Source organism: Tigriopus californicus, chromosome 3 (assembly GCF_007210705.1).
Source record: "Tigriopus californicus strain San Diego chromosome 3, Tcal_SD_v2.1, whole genome shotgun sequence".
NCBI lineage: Eukaryota > Metazoa > Arthropoda > Copepoda > Harpacticoida > Harpacticidae > Tigriopus > Tigriopus californicus.
The window spans coordinates 10,133,931-10,152,052 of record NC_081442.1 but is presented as its reverse complement, the minus strand read 5'-3'; the positions used below and the strand labels follow the sequence as shown (position 1 = coordinate 10,152,052).

General features: G+C 39.9%; 1 long non-coding RNA gene across 1 annotated transcript; it reads right to left on the bottom strand.

The window, feature by feature from the left end:
- Positions 1-954: 954 nt before the first annotated feature.
- Positions 955-17,703, bottom strand: LOC131877936 (uncharacterized). The gene is made up of 3 exons (XR_009372929.1): positions 17,486-17,703; positions 3,008-3,578; positions 955-2,627 (listed from the first exon to the last, which is right to left on the bottom strand). It is a non-coding gene; the product is annotated as an uncharacterized LOC131877936 (long non-coding RNA).
- Positions 17,704-18,122: the final 419 nt, after the last annotated feature.

Below are 18,122 nucleotides of genomic sequence, written 5' to 3'. Positions count from 1 at the left end.
ACTTTTCCTCCTTGCACTCTTCTTGGTACTTGGTTGGCGCCGATGAAACTTCTCCCATCTTTCAAAATGTCTCATTAGAAAAAATGATGGCATTCTTCTTAGAATATTCTGGACTTGAAAATCAATTTATTTCACTAAGCGTTTTGAATTTTGCAGTTTGCAGTTTGAATCTCATCTTCGCCTTAAACTTTAGGACACTCTGTCAGATCTAAGCAAGTAGAAGAATTATTCAGCTATTCTGAATTCTCTTTCAGGCCACAAAATTGAATGACGTATTTATTTGTCTTTAGAACTTGAGTTTGATTGAAAATGGTTTTGCCACCGGGAAGCAGTTGCAAAATAGATAGTGTAAATACAGCAAGCCCTTTTCATCGATAGGATGACAGATCTTTCCAAGGAGGATAGGACACTTGATCTCGTTATTTTCGAACAGGAAAGGATCTTCTGACGTGGAGGGTCAGAAACCAAATCTGTCAAGAAAGCTGTCAGTTTCGGAAGAAAGGTGTCATGAAGACCTGAGGGCACCCTTGAAAGCCTAAAGAGGCCTTAGCCTTGTCCCAATGGCAAACTCCTTTAGGAAGTTCAATCAAGATCAAAGTTGGAAGGGTACCTTCATATAGTGTGCCATATTTTGCTGGATTACAGACCTGTCACCTTGATTGATTTTGAAAGACTGGCTGAAATGCAAATCATTTTGATTTCGTGACAATCCACAGATTAAAAGTCCCAAAAGTTTTTTTTGTGTTTTTTGAAGGGATGAATGAATTCAAAAGTTTTTCTACTTTGTTGATCAAACAAAACAGCCTAGAGCCTTGCTGGAACTTTATTGTTTAGTACTGAAGCTCAAATTCACGAAAGAAATGCATCTCATTTTTAAACGTGACTTGCATGGAAACGAGACCAAGCATTGTGCAAAAAGGATCATCACCCAGAACTGGTTAAAAGATATGGGCGTTTGAGAAATAGTCATTTATTAGGAAATACAATTACAAATATCATACTGCAAGTTTGGACACAAAGCAAGAGAGAGCAATCGTTCATACGTACAAAATTAGGCCTACCCCACATCGAATACATAACACCTTGTTCTTCAATGAAAGATGTTCGAGCAGTGCTATACACTGTATAGCACAATAATGGATCGCAATGGAAAGGACACATTTTTGGATTCTTTCCGCCTCGTTTTTACGTGAGCATCTGGAGACGTGCGTGGTGTCGAACCAATACGGATTACCTCCACCAGGAAAACCGGCACCGTCATCATGACAACCACCATATCGCTTCCTCCAATTGGTATCCGGGAATCTCATCCCAGATTTGGGGGGGGGGAGGGGGCCTTCTCGAAAGTCGAGAAAATGGGAAGCGAGGTATCTGTCAAAGTTAGGAAAGTCAGAGAGGCACAGATTGGACGCGTGAGAGAAGTTCACAAATGGGTCCCTCCCGGGGTCCGATCGACCTGGTAGGAGGGCCTATTCCTTCCCTCGGTCATTTCATTGTAGGTATGTGGGTCAACGGATGGAGGGATGATGGAACGAGGCGTGGAGCACTGGAAATACACATCTACGTACGTACGTAATGAGAGGTCACCGTTTCCTGTGGGTGGTATTCCACTCACACTCTGGACCACGACCAACTGAGAAGGGTCTCGAACCCTTGAGGACAGTTTGATTTGCTTTCCCTTAACTGTTTGGTGAACAGCACACCACTTGCACTTGACGATGATGAGTGTTCCTTAGCCCTTCAGTGATCCATCAAAGGCTGGGCCACTCACCCCAATGCTCCCATCGTTGGCTCACGATTCGAAAATAAGATAAAGGATGAAAAAGGCCAAGAAGAGACAGGCAAAGTAGCAGAAGGCCAAGAACACGATGAAACCTTGAGTCATGCTCACAACATGAAGCATTTTAGCGCACCACGAGCACTGAAGGTGGGTTGGTACAGCAATTAACTTGCGCTCTCACTCGTTTTTAGTAGCTGTTGGCCAAGAAAGTTTTTGAGGATCTCGACACTTGATAGAGCTCTTCTTCAAGTTCCCAGTCACAAATTGGAGGTGAGAGGCAGTGCATTACTTCTCGCCTTCAGGATGGATCCACCAAAAAGTTCCTTGTTCCATTTCATCGCTAATGAGCCGGAAAACGGAGGCATTCAAGCGGACTCCTTCCCTTCACATGATTAATACGTCTTCCCGACGAGAAATCCTTTTCAATCACTCACTCTCAACGCGGCTTCTCTCTCTCTTTTTATCCAAAGAGGCCAGCTGGTTGTTGGTATTCAAGATCCTTTTCACGAATCCTTTGGATCAAAGGCCCTGGTCAAGTCGTTGTTGTTCCAAGGAAATACGGAAATTCGCTGGGAAGTCATGGACCAATCTGTCTTTCAATTGCCCACCTGGCCTTGTTTTGACCGGACCTTCTTGGCGTCTGAACACCAAAGGTTGTGTGCATGACGATGATGGGACCAATAGTTTCACTGATAGTGGCAGAAAGAGATGTTACTGTCTTGATTCGTGGCGCTCTTCTGCTGTACGGATACATTGTTTGCCAAGCGATTCCATCTGAGAACGATGGTCCAAAGATTGGGAACGAATCTCCGTCGAATATGTTCTTCAAAGCTTACTAGCCAACTTCCTATTTTTTGAGGAAGACTAATGTATACAGTTGGTGCCCAAAGTGATGCAGTTTAACTAATCAATATGAGAGCACGTGCAAAAACGTGTTTCGAGTTTGTTTTTCATTTATGCCTGTAATTCGTCGATGCTAACAAAAGCACACGTATTTTCAGGTTCCAAGCAATTCGCCGGGTGAACACTTTTTAATGTACATTGTTTTAAGATCCATTTTGACAGTATAATTTCCTTCAAGTACCTTCGAGTACCCTTTTTTTCTTCCAAAAAAATGGCTAAATACCAGTTTATGTATGGTTTATCCTTGGATAAAGTAGAATGTATTGTAGAAGAACATCCCACCCTACACTAACTAGAACTCTGGTCACCAACTGTATACAGTACATTCAAGAGAACAGTGAGCGCTTGTGGCAGTCTTCATTCTTTATGCAGTGAATCGTAAATCACGCCTTCCCTCCACTACTTAACAAACAAAAAAGGTCCGTTTCCGCTTTCTCTGTCTGTTTCTCCTACTTTATTCTTCTTCTCGTATGTCCACAACAGATATACGAAGGGCGGCCTCAGTGGATTGTCCCTTGGAAGGTCTTAAAGGGATAACAGCCGTCTTTGGAGAGATAAATTCAAGTCGGATCTGGATCCACTCGACCCTTCAAGACACTGAATGCAACATGGGCATTTCCAGTTGTGGGAATATAGAAGCCGTCTTTGATGAGCGGTCAAACGGATCTTCACGTCGAAAAGGCCAGACTTTTTCTCTCAGCCTTTTTTCTCCACAAGTCGGGTCAAGAGAGCAGAGGACTTGGGAGTTGAATAGGCATCGGGGATTAACATGGGCAAAAATTGAGCCGCTGTGTCAGGTCATCCACTTTGATTGGTCTCTTATTCTCATGGTTGAAGGACCATTGAGAACCCGTGGCCTTTCTTTTTTGGAGGGTTCTTTTGCTCGTTGACCAAGCTAAAATGGAAATAAAAGAGAAAGAATTACGCTTTGGGGGAGAGGTCGGCATGAGGCATGTGATATTTTGGTTCACAATGAGGCCTTTGAGGGCCCACATGATGAAAGAGCGCTGATGATTAATTGTTGGCATATGTTAAATAATGGTCACTCTCAATCATTAAGAACGAGTGGGTCATGTGAGTGGCAAAATTGGATCAAAATGGACTCGCTTGCCACTGGTGCTACCTTGGGTCGTTTGAGCTTTCGGTGGTAAAAAAACTTATCAAGTTACTGGAGACATCTTGACATTTTTCTAGTAAGTAAAAACACAAAGGAACAAATGTGATTGTTGCTTTATTCCTCAGAACCTTCGAAAAGTGCGTTTTTTATATTAAACAATGAATGAAGATATAGAGATAAAAATAAAGTAGGTTTTGGAAAATGTACTTATCTATTTTCTTCACACGTGGAGGGAATGCACAAAAATATAATAAATATGAATATAAATCTTATGAAATTTGCGATTTCTTTTTGTAAATTTGCTCTTTTACTCCGTTTCAAGTGATGTCAAATATGATTTTTAGCTAATTTGAGATTAAGTTTAGTTTTAGATTGTGCTTTTTCTCCGTGAGTTCTTAATCTGGGCAAGAAATTCATCACACAATTAAATAAAAGTTGGTCCTTATGGTTCATAAAGCTGGAAAACTGCCAAGATGTGTTTGAGCTTTTCCATCAAAATTCTAATTAGGCATTTTAACCACTGTGCGATATTCAAAGGCAATTCGAGACTAAAAATATATTTCTATTGTTTTGTTGCCATCGTTTCTGATAATTCCCAATTTCGACGTATTTTCCAAAATTAATGAATAAGTAAATATGAGTTGTTTTTTCACAAAAAGTCACTAACCCACATAATACAGAACAATCGCTCATAATTGGGAACGGAATAACCGAGCGTCGCAATAAAAGTTACAAAAAGTTGCAAATATATTTGTCATTTTTGTATTTGTACTTTTTCTGATACAACATCTAATTCTAAAAACATTCTAAGGCAGGAGGAACCTTCCCTATATTTGTGATCTTTTTCATAACTATTATTGTGGCAAACGAAAGCCAAAAATGCCCTCCCTTCCCAAAAGAATGCGAGTCTTTACTTTTGTTCCGCATACAATGATCCCGATATTTAGAAGCCTCCCTAGAGCTTTTTTTCAATTAATGTTCACGCATTACGATACGAGAGCCAAAATCCAGATCTCTCCAGAGACCAGTCTTATACTCTCCTAATGGAATTCGCTTCTTCCTCCGATCTCAAACTGAAGGGATTTCAAATACGAAAAATTGATCCAACAAAATGAAAAGATCCCACTCTTTCTTCAACAAATTTGCAACATGAGGCCTTTTACGTTTATGGATTCCATGCTAGTCTTCACATAGAGTTAGTAGATTCAGAATTCGTACAGCCGAAAAAGTTCATGAATGGGGGAAATATTCAAATTTTTTCACAATCACACGCTTGATTGAGCTTATAAAGCCCGGGATGCTCCACTCAGTCAGACTTTCGATCCATTGAGTTTTATGCCAACATGAGTGTAAACCAATCAGAAACCGGTTTCTTGATGGTTCATATCTTTTGCTTATTCGTTTAGCAACGACGACAATATCTTATCACATTTTTAATGCTATAAACAAACTCACATTGTTGATTGTTGCGGCTCTAATCTGGACTGTACCATGGGTTACGCCGAAACTTGGGGACCAAACTGATCTTTGGTTTTCAATTGAAAAGGACTCTGCACTTCATCATTGCAAATACTCGAGAGAAACAAGAGAAAGGTTTGAAGTCAGGCTCAAAGGGAGCTTCTCCAAAGAGGTGCTTTGGCGCTAAAACTCGTCCCCATCCATTTCGATATTTGCTGACAGAGTTACATTTCCGCTCTCTCCGCTAATCACGACCAATGAGGGAACATTTTCATGAGACATTTAAAGAGCCCTTTCAGGACAAGCTCGTTCGACTCATGTTGCCAATTCGAGGGGTTCAAAGCGTCCAAGGGGCTCATTGCAAAAGTAATTTCGCCTCCGAGCCAAAATGTTTGCCTTTCCACTTGTATTACTCGCTAAACAAATACAGGAAGGTGCAAGAACATCAAGATTCGCGTTTTTAAAGTGCAATAACAAGTACTGACCCAAAATATATGCCAAGAAGCGGACAAGAAGGATCATATGAGATGCTGCCAGGAAAGTTGTGTTTTTGCTTTGATGTAGGGAGATAACGAAGTGAAGAATTTGTAAGAATTCTGATCCAACCTTGGCAATTGGATCTTCCACTCTATCAGTCGCAAGCAATTTTGTTCGTGACACAGAACAGAATTTCATTAGATATTAGCTTGCGATGAGCCATGTCTGTACCATGAAACTGGAAAAGTTGTACAATCAAGGAAACAAGTGTCCAAAGTAACAAGAGTAATGGTCCCATTCCGCTCCTTCAGGAACAAAGAGGCGTTGACGGATCCACAACTTCTTGCCAGGGGTGGGTCATTTCGAAGTAATTAGCAGTAAGGAAAACTAATTTGACCACCGGACGTGAAGGTTCAACAGTTGCCTCTGTCCAAAAACCTATAAAGAGGAACGGATCTCCTTCGGAGGGAAAAGCCTCGCTCGTTCCAATTCCAATCAGTAGGGGACCAAACCTGAGCCAATAAGAAATGGTGGGAAGAAAGGAGGTTAGATTGGCTTTCAAGCCTTTCTCTGAGTCATCTCAAAAGCCGCACTTTTTTCCTCGCTCATCTCTTTGTTGAAGGATCCACAGATGTGTTTCCAAGCCCTCAGATTTGAGCCAGGTCTAATGAGAAATGCTCAAAACTGATCGTGGGTCTTCTGGGTGTAGACAAATGATTTGAGGTTGGGTGAGGATGAAAGAAACATTCCCGACCAAAGTCTGAAATTGAACCCTTCTCTGCCAACATCAAAGACCTACATCTTTGACTTTTGAAGTGAAGATAAAACAAGTCAGGGGACACCAGAGCTCAGTAATTGAATAACTTTTGTCTTTGACATTAGCAAGAGCACCCTCCTTCTTCCCTTCAAACCAAAGTCCCGTTTGACGAGTGAGGTTTGTAGAGGGTTTTGCGGACTTCTTCCTCCAGCCGAGTTAGAAATTGCCGCAATAAAAACCCCTTGGGCACTTACATATCTCCTCACTCTCATTAAAGGTTCATAATGCCCTTTTGCTGTTGATGACATTCTTAAGAATGGGCTGGCATTGTTCTATCAGGATGTTAATTAAGGGAAACTTGGAAAGGATGTTTATGTTCTTGGCCGGTGAAGGCCACATCAACTTGTGAAAGCATTTATGTGACTTTGATTGTGAAAGATGGAGGCGCAACTCGACGATTTTTATCGCCGACAAAGTGCGTTAATAAGCAATTGCCGCTCGGAATCCATTTATCAACCATCATTCTCAAGGGAACCATTAATCACTATGAGCGCATGTTGGTAATGTAAGGTTGGCTTTTGCGAAAGCACTAGTAAATATGAACTCATGTCAGTTAAGGTCAAAAAGTGTCGTCACAAGGCTTTGAATGGAATGATGGCATGAACTGATCTGAATTAAAAGTTTCCTGAAGTCAAATGACGCGTCGATGATCTGCATTAGTCAAAAAGTCTTTATAACGAATGCACAAATTATTTTGGACGATTAACTTCGGCAATTACAGACATAAACTGAAGCCCAATAAAATTGTCTACATTCATAGACCTTGTAATTTGTAATCAACGAGCAATAAGATAATGGCTTTGTACATTCCAATCCAGTCATAAACAGGGTCTAGTATTAATTACATTGCTCTAATTTGGCCAAAATATCAATACGACGCTTGTGGTCTCAGATGATCAATGCTTTGAAGAATGTTCATTTACAATCCCAGACAGCTAATGACATACATTTGATTATACATGCGAAATTAGAATCTGATACTAGCTTGCGATGTTTTAACGAAGGAACGCTAGCTGGTTTTGGAACACACATATAAGGAGTGATTTTGATGCGCTTGATAAGAGTGATCATTAAAGTAATGACGGATGCATTGAAGAGCAAATCCACTCAAGGAAACATTTTCCACAAAAAAAAATCATTACCGGAAAAACAAAGGAAAAAAACCCACTTCCCTTGGTTTCTTTTGTAACCTTGACCAAATATTGGGTTAGAGCAGTTCTTGGATTGATCACCTTTCAAACTTCATAATGTGTGCCAGAAGCCCATGATCGACCAAAAAATGCTCCTTTTGTTTCTTTTTTCACCGGGATGAATCCTAACTCTTTTGAGCCCGAAGAACCTAATATTTAGGCAAACCTTTCCCAGGCTTAGAACTTCGTTTGGTGGATCAACCAAGGTACAAGAAGTAAAGTAGTCAGATTTGATCTAAAGAGTCCCGCTTCATCTTCCTCAAAGGCAGAACGGAAGTGCCCAAAGCCATCTTCAATCGAGTTGATGTGACTGTCATTTGTGAAATGGAGATATCTAGTTGCCGAAATGCTCTCTAAATCAAATCCACTACCACATCCACTACGGCCATTTTGAAGCTAGCCGCTTTGAAGAAAAGGCGTAACGAGAAGCGGGAAATCCATCCCTTCTAGTGCCCTTGGGAGGACATTTCCAAGAATTAACCATTTGCCAAAATCGATGCTCTTTTTTGTCGAAGGATCCAGGCGAATCGCTTGAGCTTTAAGCCTTCAAACTCAATCGAGATTAGTGATGCATTTTCAAGTGGTTGGTTGGTTAGTTGGTTGGTTGTTTGGTTGGTGGGTGGGTTGGCGTCACAACTAAATAAGGGAACCCAAAAAGTGCAACTTTATGGCTTACCACCGAGGTTTTTTGGTGATTTTATGATGCAATCATTGGAAACAAAGAGATACAGAGAGGGGACTAACAACTATAATTGTCTATGACTTACTGTACGTAGAAGAGTGAGTCAGAGGATATGAATAGAGGTAGACAGAGGGAAAATGGGGAAATACTCAGGCAGGTCGGCACTAGACTTCCGCCTGACCAGGGTCCCTACGCCTGGCTGATATTCAGGCCGACAGGGCGATTCAGCCATACAAGTTGTTTTCATCCACCACTAAGTGAATTCAAGATAAAGCAGGGAAACACTCGAAATTCCATACTAGGTCATAAATACTGAGGTGATATATGCGTTTAAGATGACAGGTGGCAATTCAGAGCCCAGTTTTTTAAAGCCAAGGAGTGAATCTTAGATCAAGAAAAGATCCAATTTATGTAATGTAGTAGGACCTTTTCTCGATCTAAATTTAAGACTCCCTCCTGCCCTTTAAAACCTTGGGCTCAGTACCACCACGTTTGCCAAGTTTACAAAATTGTTTTTATTTTTTTGAAACCCCGGNAGGTAGACAGAGGGAAAATGGGGAAATACTCAGGCAGGTCGGCACTAGACTTCCGCCTGACTGATATTCAGGCCGACAGGGCGATTCAGCAATACAAGTTGTTTTCATCCACCACTAAGTGAATTGACGACAGAGCAAGGAAACACTCGAAATTCCATACTAGGTCATAAATACTGAGGTAATATATGCGTTTAAGATGACAGGTGGCAATTCAGAGCCCAGTTTTTTAAAGCCAAGGAGTGAATCGTAGATCGAGAAAAGATCCAATTTATGTAATGTAGTAGGACCTTTTCTCGATCTAAATTTAAGACTCCCTCCTGCCCTTTAAAACCTTGGGCTCAGTACCACCACGTTTGCCAAGTTTACAAAATTGTTTTTATTTTTTTGAAACCCCGACCTTACATTTTGTTGCTTTTTGATTGGTGTAACACTTAATAGCAATCTCTTAGTCAGAAATATGCCTGTAAAGTTGAAATCAAGCTCAGTTCTTCGAGAATGGGATCTTGAAAAGGATGCTAAGGATTAGATCCTAAACATTCTGGAATAGAGCACTTGTTAGTGGGCTCGATCGAAAATTACAGGATGCAGATTTTATAATTGTCCAAAGGAAGTTGTGTTCCCGGATATTTCTGCAAAACTAATATAGCTACAATAATAGCACATTGATCAGCAAATATTTATTACTTTGATTTTGTAATTGCTGCTCTTTTGAGGGTATAATTTGTAGATCCTGTACCCAATTATGATCTCAAAAGGTTTATTTCAATTGTTGGTCTGATTTATGATTTGTTAAAGAAAGGGTTTTTTGTAATGAAGACAAGAAGGAGGTCGTTGGCATGACACATGCCCTTATGCATGATCCATTTCTTAAAGTTGAAAAGCTCGGTCCAACATCTCTCATTTGAAATTTTACGTCAGGTATGCAAATTCATTTCGTTCGTGCATCAAAAGTAGAAATAATTTAATCAAGATTGTCTTAGAATTCGTTGAAGGCAAATAAGGTTAAATCCAGAGTGAATCCTTAACATATGATAAAAGTTTGTCACAGGAAACAGATCGTCTCTTTTGCATTTTGATACCTTCATATTGCTGACATTTCTGAAGTACTTATTAGGCAAAAATTAAAGCCGTTCTGAGTTCATCAGTGTTTCTGCTTTGGTTTCTTGCATGTTCTCCGCGCAATCCAGTTGTTTTTTTGTTCAATGATTTTATTGATAGAGACCTTTTTTGCTACTAAGGAATCTTTCCTAGAATGTTATTCCCTCTTGTCAATTTTGTGTTTATAAAAGTTGAACTATGAAAATACCCAGATCAAGCAATCGTTATAGGAAGAAGGGATTTTTGGAAAAGATGGCCAGGTTCAAGTCCAATTCTTATTTTAGCGATCGAAAAACCTGCATTAAATACTGCTTGGGCTCTCTTTGTTTGTAACTTCATTACCTTATCTTGCCAATCTCCAATTCACTGTTAAATATGTTTTTGTTAATGATTTCATCGTTTTCACACTTTAAATCTAAATTGGTCCGGTTTTCCAATCATTGGTCACCCTGCCCGTCCTGCCACCCAAATCCAGAGATTTGGTGAGATTTGGTGGGTGAAGAAGTGTATGAATTGGTGGATAGAGAGAGAGCTAGAGACAAATGCAGAAGCCATGTCCAAACGAACTTGATCCATGTCGCCTTCAAACAAGAAACAATCCATCTCCTAAGATTTATGATGTTTGTCCAGCTCGGCAGCACTTAGTTTTGGTCTTGGTCCCGAAATTACGGCGTCCCTTTTGTCTGGCATCTTATTTGGAAAAAAACCAACCAACCTTGGGTGAGTTTGATCAAACCCAAAACTTTGGTAAGCCCTTCTCATGTGACCGAATGTTTGCCACGCTAATGCTCTATCTACTTGGTTCGTGGATCAGAGATCAAAGTACAAATACACTCAAAAGAAGGAGGTCCTACCGTCTTATTTTCCCCTTCCTGGTTCCAAAGGGTTCCAAAGGAGGGCGAGTGCTTGGCACACTTCCAACCAAGTGTGAATAGGGTGGGTAACACCTTTTCGTCAAAACAAGTGGGATACTTCATCGGCTTCAACGTTGTATACCTACATAATCATCCTATAATAATCATCCTTCGCGGTGGTTGCATTAGTTGTGACGAAACCCTATTTCCACTATTTACTTGGAACGATGCATGAGGATCTGTGGTTGACACACAATACTCCAATACTCAAGCTTGGCACCCAGAAATAGGTATTTGAGGAAAGTTGTTCGTAAATTGCAGTAAATCGATCTTGCAATCAATCTTGTTCATCATTCAATGGATATAGAAAAATCAGAGGACACCCCGTGCGTTTTTAACACTGACATTTTATGCTCCACTCGACGACTTCGTCTCTATTTTCGTATATTTGTATAGGGAATTGATGAGTCATTTCCTCAAGGGTCAACTTGGACTGAGTGTCCTTTTAGAGTGTTGTCATTGGTCGTCAAGTCTCTCTCAAGGTTGTCAATTCTGTGAGTCACATTCGACAATTCAAGAAGAGTACAATGGCCACCTTGAAATAACAAAACGCGATCGGTTTCCAATGCTCGAGTGCCAAAAGCCTGACTCCAGGACAAAGGACCCTTTGGAGCTTGATATGGGCCTTTCCTAGTGGGACTGCAAAAGCCACCCAGGAATCGATGCCAGGGACACATTGGCCAGCTCAATGCTCCTCTCTCTCCAGAAGTCGAATCGTTTGTCGGGTGCTTAAATGCTAATCGCTCAAAAGAAATCAGGATCAGGATCACGGAGAGGACTCTAGCTAGTTAGGATCGTTCGCAGGGTTGTCTGGGAGAGCCCTGAGAAAGGATTTTTGATTGGAACAGATCGTTCTTCTAAGCTCTCGTAATGACTTGGAAACGATAGAAGGTTGTCAAAAGACCGTCCTTCTCTTGCCAAGTTCCTTTGAAAACACGAGAATGCTTTGACTTGAAGACTAGTTGCGATGTTTGACGAGATGAAATCAATGGAAAGGCCGTCGTATTTTTATTGCATTTTGAGTCGAGATTTTATAATCGATCAACTTACAAAGGGTCTTTATCGTTCAGGGTGTGTAAATTGAACTCGGGTCGTCATATGAGATTGAATCTTAGGACACGTGGCTCGACGTGACCAGGTTTTTTTTCCCGGCTGATAATTGAATAGATACTGGAAAATTCAAATCGTAGCTCAAAAATGCCAAAATGATGCTACTTTTACACAAGCTACGTCATTTTTTTCTTCTTTGATTTAGAAAAATGCACTGTTTCATTCTTTTAACAGCGTTTGATTTTAATTAAAGATTGCGGCTTGGCCCTCTTAAATTTCCTAACCAAGATTATCAAAATTTAATGCCATGCTAGGCCCATACAAATACTCCTTGTTTCAGGCTAATAATCAGATTTATTTGTATAAGGAAAAATTAATGCCAGCACCTCTGAAATATTATAAAAATCCTGTCTGGTCACCTTGTCTCCAATATTTGACGCTGGAGTAACATACATGGTGCAAAGAAATTATTTCACAATATTTCTCCTTGCTCAAAGAGTTTTTAGACAATAAACCACAAGCATTCATTAAGAGAAACTGTTAAGTACATTGTGGCACATTGCATCCTGAAGGCCGGCAAAGACCAAGGGACTTTGGTGAGCCTTTCAGTGTTCATCCTCAAACCGTTTGAAAGTGGAGAACCTCATGCAAATGCGTTAAATTCATTTGGAACATACTGGACCAAGGGCCAAAATCTGGAATTTCAAGAGTCAATCTTTCGGTGACTAACATCAGAGGGTTGTAATCTCCTTTGGAGTAAAATCGGATCATTCATGGTATGGTGCCAGGGTTTTCAAAATTCCTTTTAATGAAAACTGAAAACTCAATATGAACAAATCATTCTTTGAGTGAGGGAGAGGATTTCCAGAAGCCACAACGAGCGGCCCTTAATTTCTTTACACCCTGTAAAAACGTCGTCACCCTGAAACTTCCTACTTTTTGCCTCCATCTTTTAGCGGGTACTTACTTGAGGATGCAATCGAGTGAATGGAAAAATAGGTCGGGCCGACTCTGTCACATCTGACCAGCTTTAACAATTGAGCGCTACGGATAACCATCATGGATGGATTAATAAACAGCCTTCATTTATTGTTAACCAAATAGTTTAAGCCTTTTATGATTGGCGGATTATAACTCCCCCAATCAAAAACATCTCTCGAGTAGAAACAGTAGATAGGGATTGTTCTAGCATTGATCCCAATGCGATTCTATTGAGCTATGTTTGAACTCATATTGATCGAGTGCGAACTAATGCACTGTTTGGAAATGTGATTGAAAATTAAAATGAATTGTGCACCAGTTAAAGTTTCGAACATACTCTTGGTCGAAGGTCGTCAAAAGAGGCACTTGCCTACCGACGTCTGAGTGTGTTTTACTCGACTATTTTCCGTCTGTTCTCAAGGTTTTCCTCCTCATTGCTCGCTCAAGTAGCAGGTTTTGAGCGGGAAAACTTTTCTTCTATCTTCAACTTAGTTTTTTTGATAATGGTGATTTGTCTTGGGAGACCATATGTGAGACCCACGAATGCGGATAAGATTTGGCGACTGGACCAGGACTTGGCATCTAGTTGGAGGCATTGAATCACTTTCTACATTATCTCTGCAGTTCTACTCCAATGCCCAGAAGAAGAACGAGGGATAATTTGTATGAACTATTGCGGTTCTAAATTTCCGGTCCAATTGCAAACCATCCGATAATTCACGGAGGTCTGCTTCAATTCAATGCTCTTTCGAACTCTTTTCTCTAATCCCTTGGACAGGATAATGACCTCTTTGAGTTGTTTGAACAGCTTTTGGTTGGATGGTTTTGAAAATAAAGTGATGTGGTTCTTCACTTCCCAATTTACTTCGCCAAAGATCGTTTTTTACAAGCACATGCCGTACTTGATGGCTGATCATCAAATAGGAGGAAAAGCCAACTTCAAGGCAAAGTATTTGTGATAGCTGCAGCATTAGAAAATGTGTTGAGATAAACCAAGGACGGCGTCATCACTGAACAGAGACTTCACACAAGGTAAACTTTAACTAGCTCAGAATACGTTCGCCAATTTTGATCTCAATCGAACGTCTGCGTCAAAAGCAATGAGGTCCTGAAAATCAGTACGACGTGGGCAGAAAATGACTTGCTTAGCACCACCTTGGTAAGGGTACATTTAGATTAGGATGGAAAATCAGGATTGAATCCGGTTTGAGGATGGAAGTAGCCCTACTTCAATCCTTAAGATTGAATCTTCGGCACATTTCCATCAGTAAACCGGATTCAATCCGGGGATGGAATCATTTGTTTTATGATGATGAATCTCATGCTCAGTGCGGCCAAGCCTATTGCAAAAAAGTGTCTGTGAAGTTCACATATTACAATCCCTAAATGAGAACTACATACCTTGGCAATGATATTTTAAAAGAAGTGATTTCGCTACGATTTTATTGATCCATCCAATCCCTTATAGTGGCGGTAATATTTGAATAGTTCCCACAATTTTGCTTTTCTACTACTGTTTAAGGAGTTAATGAAACCACATAGCCTACATTACCATAACTTTTGGGTTTCAATGTATTTAGCACGCCAATTCAATACTTGAAGCTATTGCAGCTTGCTGATTTGTCCTTTATAGTAATATTCAGTGTTTGTGTTTTGTTTCATTTGGCATTACGCCTAATAAAGTGGCGTTCTTGCTCGGAATGATTGAACATGGTTGAGAATTAGAGTGCGGAGAGAAATGTGATGACAAAAAGACACAAAAATGTTTCTTCAAATAAATCACATATCTTAACCAATCTTAAGTAAAATCAAAATCAACAGTAAACGGAACTTGAAATCATGGTGCATCTATTTGGAAAAGATAACTTCTGGTTGGCATTGAACCCTTTTGTAGGAATTTCGATTTTGTAATTTGCATACTTCATTAGTTTATATTCTACTCCTAATTTGTTCAAACAAAAAAGGTAATAGAAGAAATATGTGCCGTTGGATCAGGGATTTCCTCACCAAGTCCTCTCAAGCTGTTCGAGTTGATGGCTCCTTCGACAGCACTAGACACGCGGTGTCTGGAGTACCTCAAGGAACTTTCCTGGGCCTCATCTTGTTCGAATTGTTCATTCCATTACTCCATGGATTCTCCCTCCAGTCTTCAATATCTTCCTATGCTAATGATGTTAAGCCAGTGTTTGCTAGAAATTTTAGGAACCAAGCAGACCTACAAAATGACTTGGACATAATATACGTACAAATGGGTCCCTGTTTGGGATTAGAGTGTGGTTCTCTCATGACGATGCTTTAATTTGTATACATGCATATGTACGTACAATGAAAACTCTTCCAATCAATTTTCCAACAGCATCTAGAATATGCTTTCCCAATTTGGGCAACAAACCAGGGTGTTTTCCAAAGTCAAATCATTGCTGTTATGGTGTTTATTACTACTTTCCCTTTGCAGTTGCCAATGGACATTGGACAACAAGATCTACTAATTAGTTTATTCTAACTCCTTCCTCAAACATAGATACCGGCAATGTGAATAGAGTGCTTGAACAAATAACAAAGATCTGACACTTGATTGAGTAGATAAGCTGTTTTCGGCAACAAGATTGAATTGCCTATAGTATAAATGGATGAATAAGATGGAACTTCAAGATTCAATCCCAAGATGCAATTCTGGGATTCAATCTTGGAGATTCAAACCTGGACTTCCATCCTAGTGAAACGGTACACTAAGATCTTACCAACGTGGTGCTAGCTCATTCAATTTGCGCCCTCCCTGGTCCGAGTTTTAAATGCTCATAACTTTTGACACAGACGTTCGATTGAGATCAAAACTGACCATTGCTTTCTAAGGCTATAATTGAGTCAACTCATGTAAAGAAAAAAACATTTGATTGATTGGAATTAGAGTTACTCATTTCCCCCCACCCCCGTCGCTGTCCAGTGGTGAAGTCGTCCTCGGATAAACCCATCTAAAATTTCGATCATTGCAAAGAGCTTATTATCAAAAGAGAAGACTAGATTGGTTGTAGTGAGCACGTTGTGGTCGTTCAAAGAAAGGTCTACCTAATAAAGCTGCTTTTGACATGCGCAGACTACCCACCCACATCCGGTAAAATCGAGAGGATTTTTCAAATACAGGCTACTAACGTGATAGTAGAAATAAGCACAGTAGCGCCAGGTTTTAAAAAGAGGTTTAAATTGTTATTGGATATAACCTAAGCCTATAAATAATTATAACTATAGTCTAAGATTGGTTTCAGCCCCCCCTAAAGAAACAATTTCCAACAATATTTCGACATTTACAAACTAATGTAATTATTGTAAGAAAAAAAAACAAGAAACCAAATATTTTTGTTCCTATTCAAAAGAGTGGTTTTTGAACTGTTTTTGAAAGTTATGGTACTACTTCATCAATGGTAGGCATTTATTTTCGGGACAGCTCACCGGTACTTGGCTTTCATTCCCAATAAATGATGGAGTTGTGAAATGAGCTTGGTTGTCCCTTTTAGACTGTTTTTTTATGATAATGATGATAAAGATTTTACCTTTTGCAGAAACTGCATTGTTAGTAAAACATCTGCAAAACATTGTCTTACAGTATCTCACAAAGATAAGAGATACTTGATTTGTCTTAGATTACCAGTTCAGGGCGCTTCAAAATATGAAACTGAACTTGGAAGGCCAGCAATAAAGAAATCATTAATCTATACACAAGGAGAAAACAACTTCATTGATAATAAATGGGCTCTAATTTCAACGTTTCTGGCTAAACATCTCAATCTAAAAAAGACCTGTTTTGATAAGAAAACTGACCGATTAATGTAAAATTATGAGGCTAATTTTTGACTGGCATCATTATATTTCAATGGCAATGTGATTCAAATCATTATGCATTTTGGGACTTCTCTTTAGTTCCCTAAAGATACTTTTTACATACTGCTGGTTTTATTTCAATTGAAAAAGAGCTTGGAAAAGGGGTCTTATCTTTCGAAATCAAAGGACAATTTTTAGGGAAAGCAAATCTTTGTTCTAAAAGATTTGCTCTCTTTGGTTCCGAATCCTGATCATCCAGAACCAACATTGGAACATTAATAAGATCCAAAAGGGTCGGAATTAAAGTATATTTTTGGGCCATTCTAATTCATATTAGAGATATCCTGACTGTCAATTGGTTCTGGATCACATTCTACTTCGTTAACCAAGATCCCAAAGCGAAACATTTAAAAATGGATCTTGCTTTTATTGCTTTCAATGAACCTATTCGGCCTCAACTTTGTCTATGTAGAATAACCTACACAGAGAGGCCACTCAGTGGCCTGTTCTAAGATATAGCACGAAGAAAAAGTTAAGGCTCAAACATCCGGAAGAACTTGGATCGTCTGGGACTGACAGTTGGCACATTATCGGATAAGTCTGCTGTTTACCATATTCTGACGGGATGCATACGTTAGTCAACAGATGTTATTATATCTCTCTTACCCGAAGAACTATTCGTTGTTAGTGTTACTAAAGTCGCTCATCACCCACCCACTTGTTGCACACAAGTTCGTTTTGCATTCACCATTCTCAGACTGTTACCACTTTTCAGAAAGGCCCTCCTCGAAAAGTAGTGCGTACGTCTTTGGAACCGGCTTCCTGGGTGGACCGCTCGTAAGTTCCAAGTTGGAACGGCGTGCTCTCCTCGTTTGGAGGCTTGATCCTCTGTTAGAATGGAGCGCGTTCAAACCAAACGTAAAGTACGCGAAAAGGGAGATTGAGGCTAGAGGACGGTGGGCCACGTATGGTGTACGTAAAGCGGCCTCGAGTCAGCCAATTTTGACAATCTACTTCGCGGTCTCCAATTACTACGTGAAAATGTAAGCCTCTTCTTACCTACTTGGAAAGTTTTTCCATGCCCGAGTTAGTGAAATAAAAATGAGTCCAGGCCACCATAAAGGTAGAAATGTCTCGGGATATGACTTGCTTGGTTTTATAGTGGATTTATTTATGCAGTAATAATCTTTTATATTCAGTTTCTCGCTCAATCTCTCGTACCTTGAGTGGGTTTCGTTTAAAAATTTAATCACAATATTTAGCCTCAGCGTTCCTATCCTCTTTACTTCAGTTTGATTAAGAA